Source organism: Macrotis lagotis, chromosome X (genome assembly GCF_037893015.1).
Source record: "Macrotis lagotis isolate mMagLag1 chromosome X, bilby.v1.9.chrom.fasta, whole genome shotgun sequence".
In the NCBI taxonomy this organism is placed as follows: domain Eukaryota; kingdom Metazoa; phylum Chordata; class Mammalia; order Peramelemorphia; family Peramelidae; genus Macrotis; species Macrotis lagotis.
The window spans coordinates 48,472,333-48,495,301 of record NC_133666.1 but is presented as its reverse complement, the minus strand read 5'-3'; the positions used below and the strand labels follow the sequence as shown (position 1 = coordinate 48,495,301).

The window sequence follows — 22,969 nt, the reverse complement described above, 5'->3', positions numbered from 1 at the left end:
CGTTCCCCCCGCTCGGATCCATTTGGCTCTTTTTGGGAGAGGGGGGTGGAGAGTGCGCGAGCTTCACTCCCTCTCTCATTCTGAAAAAAAAAAAAAAAAAAGCCCGGCAGGAAAAAGCTACACATCGCAGCGAGCCATAACAGCTCGGGGCGAGTTCTTGTCGAAGCTGCGGAAATAACGGGGCCCCGCGCGCCCGGGGCCCCGCGCCGGCCGCTGCCAGGGGGCCCTCCCCCGGCCCGGCCGCGCCCCGAGCCCACTCCCCCCCGGGACCCTCGGAGCCCCGGAGGGAGAGATCGGGCCAGGGCCGCCCCCCGCCCCCACCCTCGTCTTCCCACCTGGCTGTGGCTGTGGCACGGGGCGCCCCGCGGCTCCCTGGTGCCCTCGCGTCCCCCACCGTGAAGCACGGCGCGGGGCCCGTAGTAGGCGCTTCGTCAACACGGACGGATGACTAACACGGGCCGTCCGCGGCCGGGGGCCGCCCGAGCAGCCCGGCAGGCCTCGGGACTCCTTCCCGGCGGCCCCGCAGGTGGGCGGCGGGGGTGGGGGGGACGAGGGACCCGATGTCGCGGCGCCGGGGATGCCCCCGGGAGGGGGGCGAAAGGGAGCCCGGCACGTAGCGGAGGGAAGACTGGCAGGGGCGTTTCGCGGGGGGGGGGGGGGCAGGGAGGAAAGTGATCTTTTGGAAAACCGATCTGGCCTGGTTTGGAGGCCGCGTCTTTTACGGGCCTCCCGAGAGCCGCGTAGACGCGAGGAGCCTCGAAGCCTGCTGGGGGCTTTTCTTCCACCTTTTTCATGAGGGAAACAGGTGTTTCCTAGCTCTCTCCTGTGCTCGGCTCCCTGACACACTATCTGCAGCAGCTGCAGCCGCCGCTGGCCAGGGCTGCCGAGCAGGAGGAGCAGGGGGGAGGAGCAGCCGCGGGAGGAGGGGCAGAGGGAGGAGGAGGAGGAGGAGCGCGGGGAGGGAGGGGGGAGCGGGGGAGCACCAAGGGGGCAGGGGATGGAGCAGGGGAGCACGGGGACAGCAGGGGGGAGGAGGGCACGGGAGGGAGCACGGTGGGGAGCAGGGGAGGGAGCACGGTGGGGAGCACGGGAGGGAGCAGGGCGAGGAGGAGGCCCGGGCCGAGCTGGGGGGGGGGAGGAGGCGGAAGCCAGGGAGGGGATGGGCCGCGGAGGAGCGTGCTTGGGGTGCAGGGCTGGGGGCCTCCACTAGGCCGGGCAGGGTCAGGGCTCCTGGGCCCGAGGGCTCGGAGGGGGTTCCACAGGGTCACAGCTGCGGCCTAGGGAATGGAAGCGGGCCGCGGCGCCTGGGCCCGGCGGGTCGGGAAAGATTAGGCCGCCCGGAACCGGGCCTAAAGCGTCTGCAGGGCCCAAGGGGGCGGAGGGGGTCGGCCCGGGAGGGGGTCGGAGGAGGTTAGGGCCCCCGGGCAGGGCCACGGCTATTAGGCCCAAGGCATGCAAAGGGGCCGACTGGGCCCGGGGCCCAAGGGCCCAGAGGGGCAGGGCCACGGCCCCCAGACCCGGGGCTCGGAGGAGGTTCGGAGCGCCTCAGCCCACTCGCCTACACGGCCTGGTAGGCCGCTTTGGCCCCGGAAGGAAGGGGGCTTGCCCAGGGCGCCTGGCCGACACGCGTTGGGCGTCACCGCTGCCCGCCTGTCCGCGGCTTAGCCTCGGAGGTGCCCAAGCCTGGCGCTCGGCGAGGCGCAGGAGCGCGACCCAGTGAGGGGCCGAGGCGGCGCCGGCCCCACCCTCGGGACGCCGTGGGCCCTGCCAGACACAGTCACGCAGGAAGCCCCCGGGGCTGCGGTGCCGGCTGGCCTGGCCGCCACCCCCAAAGGGCCACGAGCCAGTGCGCCCATCGAGGACACGACGGCGCACAAATAGCATCTAGGCGGAAGGGCCGAGTCGTCTTGCAGGGATGGGGCCTTGGCGGGCGCTTGAAGGAGGCCACGAGGCACAGGTGAGGGAGGAAAGGGTTCTGCCTTCTGGGAGAGCCAGGAAAAAGGGCGTAGAGCGCCTGCTCGGCCCTAGGCTTAGGGAAGCGTGGGGGGAAGTCCCAGAGCCGCCCCAGCCCTGGGAGAACTAGAAAGTTAGAGCTGAGCAAGCCGCAGGACTCCCTTAAGCACCCACCAGGGCTCCTAAAGAACCTGATGCAAATCCAGCTTGCCCTCAGGGAGCTTATGCTTGGGGAGAAAGTGTTTCAGAGGGCCAAAGGGCTGAAATTAAGCGGGAGTTAGTAAATCCTCCGCCTCTTTCCCCTCTTAAGGCTGGGATTGCCGTTTGGAAGAAGCAATTTTGCAATGATCAGCATCACAGTCGACAAAATGTAAGGCCTTGGCTGCGAGCTGGGCTTTGGGGATTGAACGGAAGACCCCAGAATGGGCGCCCCCCTTTCCAAGGAGACGCCTGTGCCTACTTGAACGGGAGGTGATCTCCGAGAGAAAGGGGATGAAAGGAAATAAGAAAGGTCCAGGTCTCCCTGGCTCCCAAGACTAGCTTATACCCACAATGCCACACTGCCTAGGATACATCTGGTAGTGTTCAACAGGCAAACTTGGTGATGTGGAACTGGAGCTCACAAGCAAGGGCAGAAAAAGAAATCCAATTAAATAAGACAGCTTCAGAGGTGGCACCCTTGGGAGAAGGGAGGCAAAGGGACGCAGGGGACAATGGAGGTGAGATGAAAATAAGATGTCAAAAATCTTTTGAAGAAGATGAGAACCCCATTGTCTTAAATACATAAAATTTTTAAAAAGTTAAGTGAGAACTGCAGAATATGAAATACTTGCCCCATCAGAACCCTCTGAGCTCATATTTTTATAATCCTTATTTTAACGACGGGGAAGCAGGTCCAGATAAGTGAAAACTGTGTCATAGTTTGGTTGGTTTGGAACTCAAGGCTTCCAGTTGCCCAGGCCACCTTTAGCCATGAAACAGCAAAAAAGTCTATAAGAATGAAAATGTTTACCTCCAGAGACTTTGAAAGGTGCTTTCTCCACCTCGAGAGAAGGCACCCTCCCCCCAACCCCCATCCCTCAGTAGACAGTCTTTTACAGTTGTTTTGTCTGAAAACAAATTCAGTTTCCCATAGACCCTTCCGATGAGCCTCTCTCTGAACTCACATTGGCTGGTCGTCCAGGGAGAAACCCAGAGGCCAACACCAGCCCATTCATCCCAAATCACCTTGATGCCCCCCTGAGGCCTTGGAGGCTGATGACTATAGTTAAGGGATTCAGATTACTAATAGGCAAAAGGTATTGACAAGAATGATAAATATTCAACATTGCCCAGACCACCCTCCCCCCTCCTTTTTCTGAAAACCAATTTAGGGAACGTCTTTATCTTCTTTATCTCTTTTCCCTGGAGCCCTCCAACCTCCCAGGCTAAGCTGAGGTCCCATTTGATCTAGGCTCTAAGAAGCATTTCCTGGCCCTCCCCCACCCCAGGAATATCCTGTGCTCCCCAGGCAGTGGGAATCTGCTCAAGTTTCCAAATACTCCCCAACCCCCTAAGGAGCACCCTCCTGCTTGGGGAGGACTGGGGGGGCACTTAGTGGATCCAATTTAGGCGAATGAGATTTGATGGTTTCCATTTTATTCTTTGTATGGGGTCTCCCTCCTTAGAGGGTCACTCCTTTTGCTATTCTCTGTATCCTCTCAGCACTTAGACTGTGTGGGACATCCAGTAGGTGTTTAATAAATATTTATTGACTGACTCAAAGTGGATTGTAAGTTTCTCAGGGGGCAGGAACTGTTTCATTTTGGGCTTCAGAGCCCCAGGTTGACAAATGGTGGCCCAGTGCCTGGACTTCTTCCCTCCACCTGGGTGGAGGCTTTGCCCAACCTTGTGGGAGTCTACCATCTAAAAGGGAAACCATGCACACGAATCATTCATTTCTTTAAGAACTTTGAGTGAAAAGCCTTTTAAAAAAGGAATAGGCATTGTTCTTCTCCCCTCCCCCACTTTCTCCCCCTTTCCTCTCCTTCCCTTTCTCCCCTCCCCCCTTCTCCCCAAGCTTGTGTGAGCCAGAGGGCTTTCTAATTAACCCTGCCTGGATTCTTGGGTAGACTTCTGGGGATGGCTAGGAGAGTAGATTGTCACTCTTGGATCCGGTGACTCTGGCCTCCAGGCTGCTCCACCAACCGAGCCGCTCCATCTCTCACTCACAGCATTCTTTCTGGCTGTCCCCCACTCCTGGAATGCTGTCCTCCTCCCCTCCAACTACTGACACCTCCCCTCCTTTTAAGTCCTAATTGAAATCCCACCTTCTCGAGGAAGCCTTCCCCAAACCCTCTTCCTTCACCTGCTTTCCCTCTGTTAATGATTTCTTATTTCTCCCTCTTATAGTTGACTGTGAATATTGGTTTGCATATTGTCTCCCTCATTAGGTTGTAAGCTTCTTGAGGGCAGGGATGGTCTTTTGCCTTTGTCTTATCCTCAGCTCTTACCACAGACTCCTAGTGGATTCTTAATAAATGGGGATTGCTTGGATTGGCCTCAGTAAGATTATTTGCTGCTTCGTGGCTTAGCAGTGGACAAGAACCTTTTTCCAGTGAATTCTACTTTCAGTGATAACTGACCAAGCAGCTGGTGAGCTTCCCTTGGTGGGATGCTCAGCCCCTGGGGTAATGCTATTTGCCAAGTTTCTAAGTAGAATTTTCAGCTCCTTCTTTCTAGTCACTCATTAGTTCCTGATTTGGTTTCCCTAAGGTTCCATAAGTGTCTCCTGGGGTTATAATAATGAACATTTCTATGGGGCTTTGAAAACTCTTCACTGAATCTCATTTGATCTACTTCTCAGCAGTGGGTGAGCTTGGCAAAGGGAAAGACAAAAGAGGAGGGGGAGGGATGGGATGGGATGGCTCCTCAGGGAGCAGCTCTGCAGTCCAGATGGGTTCTGAAATGTGGAGGGGCAAGAGTTGGCACCTTCTCCATCTCCAAGTGTCCTTCCCTGGGGCTAAGTGATGCTTCCAGGTTCCAATGCCAAGCTTGTGCCATAGGAGAGGAAGAAAGAAGTGACTAGAAGAGCAAGAGAGAAAATTAAATTAGAAAAGAGAAGAGGAAAAGAAAGATATATTTTAGAGAGGAACTGAGGGCTGTCTATAATTCCTGGAAATGCCACTGAGAGTCAGGAGACCTGGATTCAACTCCAAGTTGTGCCATAAACTAGCCAGGCAGCCTTGGCAAGTCATTTCCCCCACTCTGGGACTTGACTTCTTCCTCCCTTCAATGAGAATAATAATTCCTGACCTGCCTTACAGGACTTCTCTGAAGATGAGATGAAATAATGACACAGGTTATATCATGTCACTGCTCTGCTCATAAAGCTTCACTGACTCCCTATATTCTCTAGGATAAAATACCAAGATCTGAGTCTGGCAACTTTTGGGGATGCCACAGGGAATCCATTGAAAAGGTTGGGCGCTTGTTTAGTCTTTACATTTTATGGGTGACCTATCCACATACAAATGTGTTATGCTATAATGGAGTAAATAGAAGATAAGTGGTGAACATTAAGCAGTGTTTGTGTGTGTGGGGGGGGGGATGAAATTTGGGAAGATAAAGGGTAAAGTGGCACGTGAGCAGTGCCTAGGGGAAAACAAGGATTCTTGAAGTGGGGATAAGTTCAGTCTAGGTTAGTAGAGTGGTGGGGTTGGGGTAGAGACATAGCTTGTGAATATGCATTGAGAATTGGGGAGATAGTTCCAGGTTTGTTGGCATGATAAAATAAACGAAAGGATGTGCAATAAGGCTTCTCATTATAGTCAAACTGTGGAGAATCTGGAAAGCATGTGCTCAGATCTTGTCATTTTTTTCCAAAGAGGAAATAGGGAGCCAGTGAAGCTTTGTGAGCAGAGGAGCGACATAGTCGGACTTAAAGTTTTAGAAAAATGACCTTGGCAGCTGAGTGGATAATGGACACCAGTTATTAGTATGTTGCAATAATCTAGACAAGTTGTGATGAAAGTCTGATCTAAGGTAGAGGTTGAGTAGAGAGAAAAGGATGGATGTGAGATTTGTAAAGATAGACACACAAGATTTGGTAATGAATTCCATGTGTGGGGTGAAGGAGAGCGGAGGATGACACCAATATTATGACCTTGGGTGACTGAGAAGGGGGGGTGATGCCCTTGACAGAAATAGGGAATCTGGAAGAGGGGTCAGTTTGGGAGGGAAAGTTAATGCGGTCTGCTTTGGCCATATTGAGTTTTGAGACTACTCTATAAAGTTTAGGTGTTTTGTAAACACTACAGTGTTTTATTATTAGAATCTAGACCACTGCATGAGAGGACTCTGCCTCCAGTTCGAATTTGACCACTTTGGCTCCACAGGGAAATTTCCTTGCAAAACATTCTGTCTGGGCCAGAGTCCAGGTAAACTTTATAGGGAAAGTTCCAGCTGCTGTCATGATCTGAGCGGGGTTTCACCTCTCCTGGGAACACTCCTTCTCTCCCATGTTGCCACCCTTTCTTCTTTCCGATGCTCTTCCATCTGAATCAGTGAATTGGAAATGAACTAATGTTTCAGCCCTCCTTCCTCCTTTTCCAGAGATGGAGTACAACCCTGGTTAGCTACTAAAGAGGCAGCTCAGCCAGCCAATATTTGGAAAAATCTTTCACTAAGGTGGAAAATAATGACATCTGAAATATGCAACTGTGATCATATTATCTCCCTCTGAGCTATATCCTGGGTTTCCATGTTTTGGTTTATATTGGCTGCTCCCAGTGACTGTCTGAAGGTCACTCTCCCAAAGACTTGGGCAGATGACTATTTAAAAGATTGCAAATGGTCTGTTCAGGTTAATTTCTCATATAGCTTTAGCGAAATTTTAGGAAGAGTAGTTTTCAAGTATATGAGGGGCTGAGATATGAAAGAGGGATTAGTTTTGTTCTGCTTGGTTCTAGAAGCTGTAAGGTGGCAGAGATTTAGGTCAATTGGAGCTTCTGAATCGAAGACTGGGTATCTTGGGCTAGTAGTGTCTGAAATCCCTCCCTACTCCATTTCATTGATGAATGGCATAAATAGAACCTAGGCTGGCCATCCCATAATTTTATCATGCTGGGACCTCAGCTTCCCCTCTATCTCCACCATGGCTTACCCATCTCTAAACGGGCAAGGATTTCTCCCTAGTTACTAGGTTTTCCTGAAATGAGGTAATGAGCCCACCAAGTAGGTCTAAAGCATTGGTCTTTATACTTTGTATGATGCTGGAATCCACTTTCTGAGCTTCCATTGCTTTCTCTTAAATGAGAATCCCTAAGGTCCTTCCAGTGCAAAATGGTATGTTCTTAAATACTTGGTGAGTAACTATATATATATATATATATATATATATATATATATATATATACTTTTAAGCAGATGATTCCCAACTCTAACCCTCAACTCTTTCAATAAACTAGACTTTGGCATTTTTTTAAAACACTGATTTAATTTCCCAGTGTTCCTCTCCCTCTTCCATGAGTGTCACCCCTTAATCTCTTATTTAATTGCATTCCTTTATCTCTAATCACTCTACTGAATTCCAGTCTCAGTCACCAACTGTCTGTTGGACCATCTTTCTATCTGTCTATACATCATCGGCAACTGGATATACCATGGGCAATATACCCTAGATGATATAATACTGGACTTGGAAGTCAAAAGACCTGGGTTCAAGAGACATCCTTTGTCCCTTACAAGCCAATCTTCTGCTCTTGAATTGCTTACCTTCTTCTCTTATCACCCATCATACCTTGCCAAACTCAACCCTGGCTTATTCCCAGCATCTTTCTCCTTAGCACCTATTCCCATATTGCTGAAAAGAGCTGCTAATTGAGTTTACTCCAAATTTCTGTTATCTAATCTCAACTGGATCCTCACTGTGGCAAAACAAACATTCTACTCATTCCTAATTGATTCACTCTCCCACTCTCCACAGAACTGTTCCCAAACTTTGCATCTCTCTTCAAGCTCCCCATGAGCACCCCACTTCACTGAAAAAACACCATTTACCTTAAGATCCCCCTTCACCACTCCTGTTCATATCACCTCATTCCAACATCTTCTCCCATAATCTCTTGGATCTCAAATGAAGAGGCAGCCCTTCTCTTTGCCAAAGGCTAACCTAACCTGCCTTTCTTTCCATCTTTCCCCAGCAGATTGTTCTTACTGTTCTCCCACCCTCCTATTCATATGCTCCTTAGATATTGATTCTTTGTCACAAATGTGTCCAGGTTTCCCCATCCTTAAAAACCCTTATTTGAGCCTACCATGCCTTCAAGTTATCATCTGTTACATCTCCTCCCTTTCATGGTTATGAACTCCTGGAGAAAGTCCTCTTATATTCCAAGCATTCACTTCTCTCTTCTGAGCTCTCTATAATAAGGCATGTGATCTTGTCATTCAACTGAAACTGCCATCTCCAAACTTCCTAATGATTTCTCCATATTGAATGGTCTTTTCTCATTTCTGAGCCTTCTTGATTTCTTGATAGCACTGACCCATTGTTGACATCTTTTCCTCCTGTCTGATCTCTCTTCTCTAGGTTCTTGTGGCATCACTCTGGGATATTCTCCTACTTGTGTGACTGTTCATTGTCAGCTTCTCTTGCTAGCTCTTCATCTGTGCCATACCCACTAGCCCTGTGGGACCCCAAGGTTATGTCCTGGATCTCTTCTCTTTCTCTCTATATTAGTTCACTTGGTGATCTCATGAATTTATTGACCATCTCTATACCAATCAACCCAAGTCTTTCTGATGAGCTACAGTCATGGATTACCAGTTGCCCATTGAACATTTCACACTTGGTGACACCTGAAACTCAAAATGTCCAATATAAAACTCATTATCTTTCCTCCAAATCCTCCCCTCCCCTGAACTTCCTTATGACTGTTAAAAGCACCATCATCCTTCAGTTCGTTGCCAGATCTAGTAATTTCTACCTTTGCAGCATTTCTCAGATGGTCCCTTTCTATCCACTTACACAACCACCATCCTAGTTTCAACTCATCACATTTCACCTCTACTCTTGCCAGGCCTTCTGATTGGTGTCCCTGACTTAAGTCTCTCCCTATTCCAAACCATCCTCCACTCAACTACCACAGTGACTGGTCTGACATTGTCTCTCCTTCCCCACACCTACTCTCCTGTTGCATGAGTTCCAGTGGCTCCCTATTTCCTTTGAGATCAAATACCAACTCCTCTGTTTGGATTTTAAAACCCTTTATGACCTGGCCCCTTTCTTCCTTTCTGGTCTTTGGAGACATTACTCCTCTACACAGACTCTATGATTTAGCTATGTTGGTTTACTTACTGATCCTTACACAAAGTGTGCCATCTCCCCTTTCTTTGTCTTTGCATTGACTGTGCCCCGCCCCTGCATGTTCTTCTTACCTCCTCCTCAGTTTCCCTGACTTCCTTTAGGCCTCAGCCCACAGGCCACCTTCTGAAAGAGGCCTTTTTCTGTGCCTCTTCCCTGGTGCTGCTAACACATTCCTTTCTCTCAATGCTTTCCACCTGCTTTGCTTGGATTTTATATCTATCTAGTTACTAATCTATCATATTCCTCCATTAGAATGTGAACTCCTTGAAGGAGGGGATTGTCTTTACATTTCTATGTCGCATAACCAAGGCTTAAAATGCTTGTTGAATGAGTAGCTACAGGCAAGTCCTTTAACTTTTCATTTCTCCCATCTGTAAAATGAAGGGATTGCAATAAAAGGCTTCTTTCTACTTGAAGTCCATCACAGGATCCATGTTCAAAATGGAGCTCATCATATTTTTCCTACAACCCAACTCTCTTCCTTGCTTACCAGTTTGTGTCAGAGCAGCACCATCCTTTCGGTCACCCAGATTTACAACCTAGGAGTCATCCTTGACTCTTGTTTCTCCCTCACCCTCTAATTCCAATCAGTTGCCAGGTCTTGTGGCTTCTGCCTCCAAAACATCCCTGGCATCTGTCTCCTGCTGGCCCTTCCCATGGCTACAGTCCTAGGGTCAGGTCCCATCACCTCTTCCCAGGACCATTGTAAAAGCCTCAGGTCTCTCACCTCTCCAATCCATCTTCCTTGAAAAGCTGCCACATTGATATTCCTAAACCTAGTCACATGACTTTATCCTAGCGATCCTAGTAATCTGACTCTCTTCCTCCCATAATCTAGATGCTTCAATGGAGAGAACTTAAGTTCCTTCTCTGTTTGGTATTTAAAGGCCCCCACGTTATGGCTACAACCTAGTTTTCCAACCTGATTTCACGTTATCCTCCTCCCTATGCTATTCTACAGTAGAGACGAACCAGCCTACTGATATCCCCCGTATGTGACATTCCAAGTCATTCTTTTAATCCCATCCTCCTCTCCTCTCTGAGAGCTCTTGGGCTGCCAGTGAGGCGTGGGGGAGCCAACATATAGGTGACTATGCACCAAAAAGCTATAGACACAAGAATTAATTGGAGATAGTCAACACAGGGAAAACACTAGAATTAAGGGAGGTGGGGAAAGGCTTCCTGTGGAAGGTGGGATTTTAACTGGGACTTAAAAGAAGGCAGGAGGCAGAGATGAGGCTGAAAAGACAAGGCCAGCCAGAGATAATAGGATCCTTGAGTTGGTGGACCCTTAGGTATCCTATAGTCTAATCACCTGGGAAGAAACTGTACTCATAAAGAAGTGACTTTCCCAGCTCACACAGGTGGTAAGGGATAGAAGCAACACTGGAACCCAGGTCTTCTTTCTGCAATATTTCTAGGTTTTGTTGTCTCACTGATTCTCTATGGCACCCCTCCCCAATGCCAGGACAGGAAGCAGAGGGGTTTGAATAGTGGAGGAGAAGGAGAAGGCTCCATTGGCTGAGAACTCTATAGTTCATTCCTCCCCCCCCCCACCATGAATTTCTATCTGTCTGGTCAGCCTCTTGCATGTTCTGCAGTGACACGGAGCAAAAAGCTTCCTTTGTCTGTGTCCTGCTCCTCCTGGGGGTCTGCAGGCCATGGGGGATAATGAGCCATTTATTCTGCTCGGCCCTTCACATCAGGCAGCAGGTGATGACATTTTGGTGACATGATCCTTGGAATGTGGCTCCAGCCCTGGCCCCCTCTCAGCTAGGTCTCTGTGTGAATGTGTGCGGCTGGGAACAGGGGTCTCTGGTGATTTGTGACTGGGGGTGGTGGTGGTGTGTAAGCCCAGGGGCAGGAGGAGAGGGCCTTGTTCCTTGTTGCATCTGGAAGACTAGGTGCAGAAGAGCAGGTGTGGGGGGGTACCTTGCTTTGAGGGGGGATGGGGACCCTGGAGTCTTAGCCAATTTTTAGGAACAATGCTCTATGTTAAGATGAAGCTGCTTGACAAAAGCCAGATTATGAAGTTAGGATTATGAGATCCCAAGCCCCTAATAGAACCCTTTAGTCTCAACCCCTTCATTTTATAGATGAAGAAACTAAGGCCCTAGAGCGGTACTATGGCTTGCTAAGTTTACCCAGCAAGTAAGTATCAGAATAGAGTCTCTTTGAATCGGATTGTTTATCAGTCGTATTTGACTCTTGGTGGCCCTATTTGGGATTTTCTTGGCAAAGATCTGGAGTGATTTGCCATTTCCTTCTCCAACTTATTTGACAGATGAAGAAACTGAGGCAAATGGGGTGAAGTGACTTGCCCAGGGTCACAAAGTTAGCATACAACTCAGGCTAGATTCAGCCCCAGCACTCTATCCATTGCACTCCAACCCTATTGCCTTCATGATAAAATAGAAATTATTCAATCTAGTAATAAGGCTCCTACAGTTTAACTCCCATGAACTTTTCCAGTCTCATTTCCTATTCTGCCCCTTTGTAAAGGGCAGGATTCAAACCCAGACCTCTTACATCTTGTGGTCTTTCTACACTCTACCCTGTTACCACCACACTGAACTTCTTTCCATCTGGGTCTTCCTTTCACATCCATTCCTAGAAGGAATAGAGAAAAAAAACCAGTTACTTATGAACTGCAGCCCAGAACTGTTGGCATGGACCAATTTCAGTATTAGAGAGGACATTTCCTGAATTTATCTTTTCCTTTATGGCAAATTAGTCCCAACTTCTCCTGGGACCTACAGATGCACAGCATCATCCTTGGTCAGGGCTTCCCTGGAAGTTTGCTAGAGAGCCATTTCCCTTCCCATCAGGCTTTGCAGTTGCAGAGTCCACAGTGATAATAGCGAACAAGGCCCAAATGTCCTTCTCCATCTGATGGCTCTGAGCCTCAAGTGTGACTCAGGTGTGACTAAGGTGGACTACTCGGCAGCTTGGCTCTGTCCATGGTTATACTTTCAAGCCTCCATATCTTGTGTCATCTCTGAGGTTCCCCTTCCTAGGAACTCCTGACTTGCTCAACCATTGCTTTTCATTGGCTTCTATCTTTGGGACCAAAAGATACCCAGGGAAAGACTATGAAGAGAAGTGGGTTCCCCATCCCATTAACCCAAGGGTGAACCCTTACCAACTCTGTTTTGGTTTCCTACCTACTTCTTCCTGGTCCCTTTTATAGGCCAAGTAACTCAAGCTGGCAAAAACTGTCTTTTTTTTTTTTTTTTTTTTTTAGTGTTTTTGCAAGGCAATGGGGTTAAGTGGCTTGCCCAAGGCCACATAGCTAGGTAATTATTAAGTGTCTGAGGGCTGATTTGAACTTAGGTACTCCTGACTCCAGGGCGGGTGTTCTATCCACTGCGCCACCTAGCCGCCCCTGACTCAATCATTTTCACAGGCTATCAATGGGTCAATGGGTACCCAGACTTGAGTAATGTCCTCTATCAGAGATTCATAAATCTAGAGTTAAATGGGACCTCAAAGCCCATCAAGGATGTATTTTTAACTGAGGAGGGACTCTCCAGACAAATGAATCGATTTGTTCCCAATCATACAGGTAGCGGATGGCAAAGGTCCGACCATTTGACTGAGGGGCAGTGAGGTATTCACCCTTTCCAGAGGCAGATCTTAAAGCCAGAACAATGGTCTGGCTCACCTAAGAGCACTAATGGGTCACTGTGTTGTCATTTACCCCGTCCCCATCAGTTTGGGGCTCAGTGGAACTAGAGATCAGAGACCTGGGCCTAACCTGCTCCAAAGTCTATGGCATAGTGGTGGGGACTCAGGACTCCCAAAGTTCCTTGCCTCAGCTCAGTTTCAGCTCTGGTTCCATCATCAGTACCTTCAGGGTGTTGCTGTCCTGGCTACTGGACAAGTTCAGCCTTCCTGGGCCTTGGGCCTCTCTTGATTAGTGGCCTCGGGCAGGAGGCAGCAGAGGCTGAGGTCACCCCAGCTTGAGATGAAATGACAGTATCACAACTTGGCGACCCTTAAAACAACTGCTCTCAGGGCTGGATTTTGAAATCGGGCAGCTTACCCCCAGGGTTGTGTAATTCAAAGCGATGACCGAGAAGATATTTGTCCAACTGGGGCTTGCTCCTGAGCAGAACATGGAGCAAGGCCCAGATGGCTTAAGGGTGGGCCCAGAGCTGATGTTTTCTCTTAATATGACATCTTCTAGAGAGGTTAAGAGCTCAGTGTGCTCAAGTGTTCTGGTGATTTCCAAAGCAGATTGACCCCCCCCCCCCACCAGGCCCCAGTCTGGGGGAAGCTGCCATATAGAGAGAAAGAATCCAATGCAAAGGTCTCAGCCTCCCAAACGGGATAGTTTTTTGGGGGGTGGGGTGGGGGGTGGTGGGGAGGAGTTTACAGTAAGCTGTTGGAACTTCCCTCCTCTCCTGCTGGGGTTCCAGGGTTGGGTCATTCAAGGTGCTGGATAACTCAGGAGACAGATAGAACACAGGCTTTCCAGAAAGGATTATCTAGTCCAATGCCCCTTATTTTGCAAAAGAGGGAACTGAGGGCCAGAGAAGTCAAATATTCACACATATATCACCAAAACAATAAAACTGATAACTTACATTTCTATAGGTCTTTAAGGTTTGCAAAACTCTTCAAAGGTGCCACTATTATTCCTATTTTATAAATGAGGAAACTGAATCAGGAAGAAGTTAAATGACTTTCCCAAGGTCACACAGTAAGTGTCTGAGGCAGAATTCGAACTTAGTTTTTCCTGACCCCAGGCCTCGTACTCTATCCACTAGGCCACCTGACTGCCTCTAGGATTTAAACTTCTTGACGGAAGGCTTAGAAGGTCACCCACTGTGCCACCTAACTACCAACATTATCTGCTGCTGAGAAATTGATCATGCTTTAAGGTTTGCAAGATTAGGATATTAGGATTGTTTCTAGATTAAGACTAAATGGACTCTGAGTGAATGTTGAGATTTTCCTATGAGTAAAATGCAGATTCTATGGTAACATCATGGTCCATGGTTGAAATTTAGATTCAGAAGGCCCATACTCCAGTTTCAGTGCTGTTTCTTACCATTTGTGGGATCTTGGGTCAGTCATTTCCCCTCTGCCCTTTACTTCCTCCTATATAACATGGGAGGGCTAGAAGATAGTTAAGGGCCTTTCCAGCTATAAGTCCCTTAATTCTATGCTACGTGGTTCTCTTCTTGAACCTCCTACCTTCTTTCTCTGGCCAGCCCCCAGCCTCAGCAACCCAGGCCCAAGCCCCAGTGAAGGGGATTGCTGCAGAGGATTTGGGGAAAAGCCTATTTGTTTAAGGGGGATGGGGGTGGTGCCTAATGCAAGGGGAGAGGTTGTTCCTTCTGAATGTAATGAGAACTGATGGAATCCAAACTCCTTTGCCAAGCTGCTCTTCTGTCAAGTCTCTAGGGAATGGCTAAGAGAGTCAGCCGGCAGTGTCTGTGAAATGTATAGGCCCCACTGGGGAAATCCAGGTGGACAAACCGGCTGCCCCATTAGTTCCTTGAAGCCCCTAGGCCTCAGAGGGCTGAGCTAGGGCACAGGAGAGGTGACTAGTTCTGGAAGCAGAGATGGGAGATTGGCTTGGGGCAGCGCCCTCATCCCTTTCCCTGGCAAGGCTGGAGAGAGAAGGGGGAGGCCAATTCTCCATTCTGGCTCATGGCCTAAGTTCTGCCTGACAGTATTTAGCAGCCCCAAAGTTTCCTGGGCTGGTGGTGTCTTCTTTCTTTTTCTTTCTGGTATTCTGTCCTTTCTCCCCCGGAATTCTCTCCTTTGCTTCTTTCTTCCCCTCCCTTTCCTTCTCCCTCACCATCAACACATCTGTCCTCTTTAATTTTCTTTCTTTTTGCCCTCTGATGTCTCTCTTCCCTCTGCTCATCTCAATTTCTCTTTCTATTCTTCTCTTTTGCTCTCACTCTTCAGGAGAGTAGACCATATGGATTAGCAGTGTGAGTCAGGGTGGGAGGGAAAGAAGGAGGGAGAAGGGAGGAGCAAGACGAGACTAGGTTAGACATAAAAAAGAACTTTTCCCATAGTTAGGATCATCTAATTCTTGAGGTACAGAAGGCAAGGACACGAGGGAAGTGGTGGTGGCAGCATTTCTTTCTTGGAAGGAATTTAAAAACAAGCTAGACTCATTTGATTGCCAGTGTTTATGTGGTCCTAAAGGCAAGTAGATGGGTCCCCCCACCCCTTCTTCAATTCTGGAAGTCACTGAATCCTTTAGCTTCTCATTCTAGGTCCTATTAATGTCATCCTTTGAGCTTCTTTTCAGAGGCTGAATAAAAGGTCTTTGACCTCAGCCGCTCTCCTCCGATAACCCTGCTTCCCTTCCATATGCTCTGACTCATTGGGGGAGAATCACACATGTCTTTTTGGATGAAGCTCTTGGCCCAGCGCCAAGAGACCTGGCTCTGGTTCCCTGGCTCTGTGCTACCCTTTCGTTATGATCTTAGGCAAGTCCATTCCTTCCCCAACACCTCAGTTTCCCTTTATGAAAATGGCATGAATGCTTTCTCTAAAGAGGTAAAGCCCTTTGTGGGAGTGGGAGTCAAGGGGAATTTCAATGACTTTTTAGACTCTTCTGGGCCTCTCATTGCTCCCTGACCACTGAGACTCCTCTAACAGAAGGATGCTATTCCTCACAAGGGTTGCAAAGCCACACCTAATGGTTTCCCACAGAAAGACCTCCTGACATGGAATGAATGGTCTGATACTCCAGAGTTGTTTAATGAAGAAAATACTGGATTAGTAGTCTAGGAAACTGGAATCAAATCTTAACTTTTTCCCTTACCACTTGGATGAACTTGGTTAAGTTCTTTTTATTCTCTGTGCCTCAGTTTCCTCCTCTGGCAAATGAAAGGGTTGGATTAGATGGCCTCTATTTTCTGGATTTAGGATTTGGTCATTCTTACTGCAACTAGAAGAAGCTAGGGCAGGCCCTTCCTAAATGTAAGGATGAGAGTGAAAGCAATTTGGGGACTGTAAATCATGTCATGTAGGTGGTCATCTATTCTGCCTACTCAAGGTTCACCCAAGGTACAGATGTATTGTATCAGATACAGGAGCCCTCCCTTGCCCTGAGAAGGATGCTTATGTTGACATCCATTACTGATAGGGAGACATTTTGTAGAAGGAATGCTACTCCTCAACATCTCACCTTCCCTCCCCACCCCAATAGTGGTCCAGGGGCGACTTTGGGCAAGAGGCTATCCTCATTGGAGGGATTACCTGTGGGCAGCCAGACTATCTTCTCATCTCTTGGTTGTGGCAGGGACAGAGCATCAAGTCCCCACCCCAGAAATACCCAGATGGGCCTAAGCCAGAGGGCCTTTGCCCAGTTCTTCCTTGAATCTTTTCCAGCAGCAGAGGGTTAAACTCTGACTTTTGGAGGCTGGAGGCTGGAGACCAGAGAAAGACAATGCAGGAGGAAGAAGGAGCCAAGGCCCAGATTTGTCATAGCTGTAGAATGAGTTGATTTGTTTTTAACCATAATAATGATTAATATTATGACAACACCCTGCATCGCGGGTATAAAAACACTATCCTCTCCCAAAACATGACTCAACCCCTGCACTCCCAGTTAGCCCTGAGATTCCTTGGAAGGCAGCTGAGAGCTCTCATGGCAGTTTCTTTCCTTGTCTCAGGGCTATGCAACCTTTTGGGACTCCAAAAGCTGCTGTTGACCCTGAAGTTGGAAGCTTGCCCAAGACCCAAGAGTGATGTCCTAGGGCCAAGAGAGCAAAACCCAGAAGTGGCCCTCATGACGGGGCCAGTAGGAAACATGTTGGGTGGTATGGTGGAAAGGAAACGCTGGAGTCTAGCCATAACTCAACCACTGACTAGTTGTGTGACCTTGGACAAGTCCCCTATATTACTATGTATAAAATGAGAAGACCAGACTCAGTGAGCTTTGTTGCCTTTTTCTTGAATTTCAAGAGAGAGGGGGAAGAGTAAGTTACTAGATGATGACTGAGGAGCCTTCTGAAGTCAGTACATGAAATGGAAGCCAGGATACTCATGATGCCCATGGGAACTTGGTTGGAGAGGCTTCTAGGTGGCATAGTGGATAGAGTGCCCAGGAGTCAGAGACTAGGACTTGATTTGAATAGTGTCCATTCCTTCCCTACACAAACTCTATCTCTTCCTTCCCATGAGGTCTTGCAGAACCTAGATCCTTCATGAGCCAGGTAGTGTTTATTAGTTTTATTATTCCCATTTTGAAGATTAGGAAAGTGAGACGGACTATGTAGCATATGGACTTGAATTTGGGGCTCCTGGCTTCTACTTCAGGACTCAACTATACAGCATGGCCTGCATATACAAGTGCATGTGTCTGCCTTCTATATAGCTGTATATGTATAAACATCTATTAGTGCTAGATATACATGTGAGTCTGCCTCCTCATTTGCTATAATGAATCTGGAGCTGGTTCCCTCTTCTCTTGAGTCCTGTGTCCCCTCATCCTATTGTTAATCTTATCCGGTCAAGCCTTAGTCTTGGATCATTCCTACCATCTCCTCATGACTTTCTCTCTTGTCTCAACTGGGTCCTCACTTCACCAAGGCACTTTTTATACTTCTTAACTCACCATAATAACTCTCCCAAACCTTTTCATTCCTTCTCTGACCTCTCATAACTCCCTCGTTCTTGATCTTCACAGCTGAGAACCTTGCCTCATATTTCACTGAAACAAACTGAGGCCATTCACTGAGAATTCCCTTTCCTCTTCTCTTTATGTCCCATCCCTCAAATACCTTCCACCATTATCTCCTCCTTTACCCCTGACTCACATGAAGAGGTCACCCTTTATAACATCTCCCCTACATGCTGTTTTTCCTCTTCTGATATAAGCACCACCCTGGTGTAAGGCCTTATCACCTCATTCCTGGACTGTCTCAGTAATCCTTCTGGTTAGTCCTCCTTTCTTAAAATGTCATTCTGTTCTAACTCACCCTCTACTTAGCTGTCAAAGTGGTCTTCCTAAAGAGTAGGTCTGACCCTGCAACCCTTGCCAGTTATTCAAACTCCAGTAGCTTTCTATTATAAAATCCTTTACTTGACATTTCAAGCCCTTCACTGCCTGACTGCTTCTTCCCTTTCCTCTCTTCTTATATTCTGCTTCCTCCAACATACTCCATTATTTAACTGACTGGCCTTCTTGCTGACTGATTTGCCATTTCATTCTCCAGTTGTTTTACAGATGAGGAAACTGAGACAGAGTTAAGTGACTTGCCCCACATCGAGAATTAGTAAGTGTCTGAGGTCAAATTTGAACTCAGGTCTTCCTGACTCTGAGCCCAGTGCTCTATCCACTGCAGTGCTGCCTTTTTGTCACCGACTTTCTTATCTTCTTTGCTCCTCTTCCTCATTTCCATCTCCTGGCTTCCTTTGTCTCAGCTAAAATCATACATTCTACAGAAAACCTATCCTTATCTCCCTTAATTCTAGAGATTTTCCTCTATTCAATTTTTTCAATTTATCCTCTGTAAAGCTTACTCTTAATAGTTTGTTACACATCGTCTCCTTCATTAAACTGCGAGTGCCTTAAGATCAGGGCCTACCTTTTGCCTTTTCTTGGCATCCTCTGTATTGGCCATAGCAGGTGCTTTATCAATATTTGTTGATCTGGTCCCTTTCAATGTTAACATTTTAGGTTGGACACCTCTGAACGTTAATGTTTCAAGAGAATCAGTATGATACAATAGAAAGTGATTTGGACTTGGGCTGGTAGGGAATAGCAGTATCATAGGATTGGAGGACAAATGAGGTTCTGATTTTCAAAAAAGGAAAGAGAATGGGGCCTGAAAACCATAGGACAGCAAGCTTGATTTCAATTCTTAGAAGGGTTCTAGAACTTTATTGAAAGGTATGGATAGGGGTGGCTAGGTGGTGTAGTGGATAAAGCACCAGCCTTGGAGTCAGGAGTCCCTGGGTTCAAATCTGGTCTCAGACACTTAATAATTACCTAGCTGTGTGGCCTCGGGCAAGCCACTTAACCCCATTTGCCTTGCAAAAACCAAAAAGAAAGGTATGGATAGTAACCATGTAGAAAACAAAGTTGTGACCACCAAGTGCTTGCATGTCTTCATCCAGAGCAAGTCATGTCAGACTAGGCCCATGACCTTTTTCAACAGGGTTATTAAACTGGAAGATTGGGGCTGATGTCGCTATAATTTACCTGGATTTTTGCATTAAATATCTCTTGTTATTCTTGTAAGAAAGTAGGGTAGACAGTTACACAGTTATGTGAATTCATAATTGGTTGCATGTTTGGACTCAAAGAAGAGTCTAGAACACTGGCCCTATTATTGTCTTCACAATAAGTAACCACAGTACCCGAAACTCTCCTTGTGAAACACTTCATGGCCCCCAGGGGCTAATCAGGCTATTCATTCATTTATTCGGTCAACAAACATTTATTAGAGTCTGTTGGAGTGGAGCTTAGGAAGAAAAGACACTAACACAGATGACTATACTATACAATATTACATGACAGGAGCATTCCTATACAATATTACATGACAGGAGCATTCGAGAGGGAAAAAGTGATATGGGAAGTCCCAGCCACGTGGGTTCTAACAGGGCCAAAGAACTTTGTTACCTGAGAGGTAACACTTTAACTAGCTGATGATTCTGGTGGTGTGGAAGCAAGGACATTTATATTTGCAAAAAGATAAGAGGGTGTTCAAGAAAAAAGCAGACAGAAGTGCTACAGTGGCAAGAATACTAGATTTGGAGTCAAAGGACCTGTCTGACTTTGGCTAAGTCATTTCCCTACTTGTGCCCTAATTTTCTCCTCTTTAAATGTATATATTACATAAGCATCCAATGTATAAAATAAACATCTAAAATGCAAATTTTATATAAATATAAAATAAGATGATCTCTAGGGTCCCTTCTAGCTCTGAATCTGTGCCTGTTATCTGACTCCATTCCCATCTCTGCCTATTTCTCTTTGTCCTTCTCTGCATCTTGGGTCTCTATCTTTTTTTGGTTCCTGCCATATTTATCTTTTGAATGAAAATTAGTATTGGTGTCATGGGTTTCTACATCATCTCTGTTTATGAATCTCTCTTTCCACCCGATTAATACTCCATACTGACACCCAGTGAACTATCCCTTGTACTAAAGAATAAAAAAGAAAGAGAAAAAAGCAGCTCAGGAAAGCAACTTTATCACTGGAGTCTGACAGTATATGCAGTATAACACATCCATAGTCCCTCACCTCGGCAAAGAAAGAAGGGAGATACAATTTCTCATTTTTAGTCTGAAGTCAAGTTTATCATTATAATTATGTGGCATTCAGGTGTTTAAAAAATCATTTCCATTTCCATTGTTATAGACATTGGTTATATTGTTTTACTGATTCTGCTAATTACAAATTTCTCAGCATCAGTTCATATGGCTTTCCATATTCCTCTGAATTTTTCATACTCAAAATTTTGTTTTTTTTTGTGGGGTAATGGGGTTAAATGACTTGCCCAAGGTCACACAGCTAGTACTATCAAGTATCTGAGGTCAGATTTGAACTCAGGTCTTCCTGACGTCAGAGCTGTGCTCTGTCCACTCTGCCCCCCCCCCATAATTTCTTATTATACAATGATAAATTCCATTACATTCATGTACCATAATTTGTTGAATCAATCCCCAATCAACGGGTATCCATTTTGTTTCAAGGTTTTTTGCTGTCACATTCATGCTACCTTGAATTTTTGGATGTCTATGGGACCTTTCTTTTGTTTTGACCTCTTTTGGGCTGTATATCTATTGGTGGGATCTCTGGAACAAAGAATAGGGGACATTTCAACCATCTCCTTAGCATACTCCCAAATGACTTTCCGACATATTTGGACCAATTTGTAGTTCCACCAACAGGGTATAAATGAGTGCACCTGTCTTTCCACAACCCCTCCAAGATTACCCATTCCCATATTTAGTTATCTTTGCCAATTTGCTGGGTGTGAAATGAAAGCTTTCTTCAATAGGACCTTGTGATTTCCTGGGATCCCAGCATACCATTGGCTAGCCCTGCTGCCCAGGGGCCAGTTCCCAGGATGTCTGGTAGACAGCAGAGCTTTGAACAGCTGTGTGATGGTGACAGTGACTAGGTGACATTTCTGTAGGAATGGGGTGAGCCAGATTCCAGCTCTCTGGGCCCTTTTCCTCCCAGGCTTTTGGATCAGCTGCGATGTCAGCAGCTGCTGCGCTTGGGCTGAACAGCTGTTGGAGGGGGGTGGACTGCCCAGTGACCTCCAGCTTTGTTTTGTTGGAAAGTTGCAAACCCCCTCAGTGGGGTGACAGGTTAGAAGCAAGGTAAACTCTTCTCTGCAAGCCCCCACAGGGGTCAGACTCCTGCTCGGGGCCCTTGTTGACACAGCTTTCAATCTTCAAGTTTGCTCCCCTACTTTAATTAGTGTAGGCAGGCCAAAAGCCTAGTGGCTTCTCCCTGAGATGGCTGCTGCCAGCATCCCCTTTCCTTCCTGTTTGGAAGCTCAGTCTCATATTCGCCTCTGAGACTGCCTGGATTCTCTGTGAGCATGGAAATAATGCTCACATGTGTGTATCCCTGTTGTGCATCAATACACAGAAACACAATCCTACGGTTTGGAGGGACTTTGGAGCTCGAGTCCTACCCCTTCGTTTTACAGATGGACAAACTGAGTCTTGGCTCCAGTCAAAATACTGGTAGCCAGAGCAGGGAAAAGAGCAATCAGCCAAGTCTTGACTTTGGGTTCTGTTTTCATTTCTATTGTCAACACTAATCCTTTGCTTAGAAAGGACTGCCTTGATTAAAGCCATCATGGGCTAGGAGGAAGGAGAAGGTGTTTGAATTCTCCCAAAGCTGTGGAAGCTGTACATTCTTTACTTTTCCTACTGGAGATCATGGCCAAGTTGAGCCTTCCCCGGATTGGTACCAGGACAGCAAATGAAAGGTTTAGGACTTGGCCATCAAGTCCTGATCCATTAATTGGTTAAGTATCCTTCCCTCTTGAAACATTAGCTTTTGTTTGGTTAGCACTTGTGGAGGGAAAGGGATTTATTGGGATGGTAAAGCCCTCTTCTTCCTTTGGTGTCAACTTGGTCTCTTATTTTCCCCATATGAATAAAATATGTGGGTAGTTAGAAAACTCTGATGATGGGATTCTGGGAGCTGGGGGTGTGTACCTGCTCTAGTCCAGACCCTGTACCATCCCATGGGGAGGGGTTATTACAAGAAAGGCCATTGGGAGGGGTTACTACAAGAAAGGCCATCAGGAGTGGGGGACAGTGAACTCTCCATAATAAGCAGTGTACGACTGGCCTATCTTGTGGTCCTGCCTCTCTAACCAAAACGAGAAGTTGTAGGGATGTTCCTCAGACAGGGGTTTGTGACTTCCTTTAGCTTCTCCTATCTAGGAGAAATTCCCAGGTTGTCTTCCCATTAGGCAATAGGGCTGTCAGATTGAGGGGAGCTGCCTTTGAATCCTTCTTCTCTAGGGTTTAATTTCTTCATCTGTCAAATGAAAGATCGGGATAGATTATTTTCTAGTAGAAGTTCCCCATGATCCTCTGCTCCTGTAGCTGATTTCTTGAGGGCAGACAGTGTATGGACCCGAGCTCCACTTACTTGGGTCAAAAAAAGGGGGGTGCATAACATCATCAAGGTGCTGCTGATGGGGGGGC

The 22,969-nt window shown here is 47.2% G+C and overlaps 1 long non-coding RNA gene across 1 annotated transcript in view; it reads left to right on the top strand.

Moving 5' to 3' along the window:
* Nucleotides 1-22,969, top strand: part of LOC141497976 (uncharacterized) — a 52,071-nt gene that overhangs the window by 837 nt on the left and 28,265 nt on the right. The gene's annotated exons all lie outside the window — the stretch shown is intronic.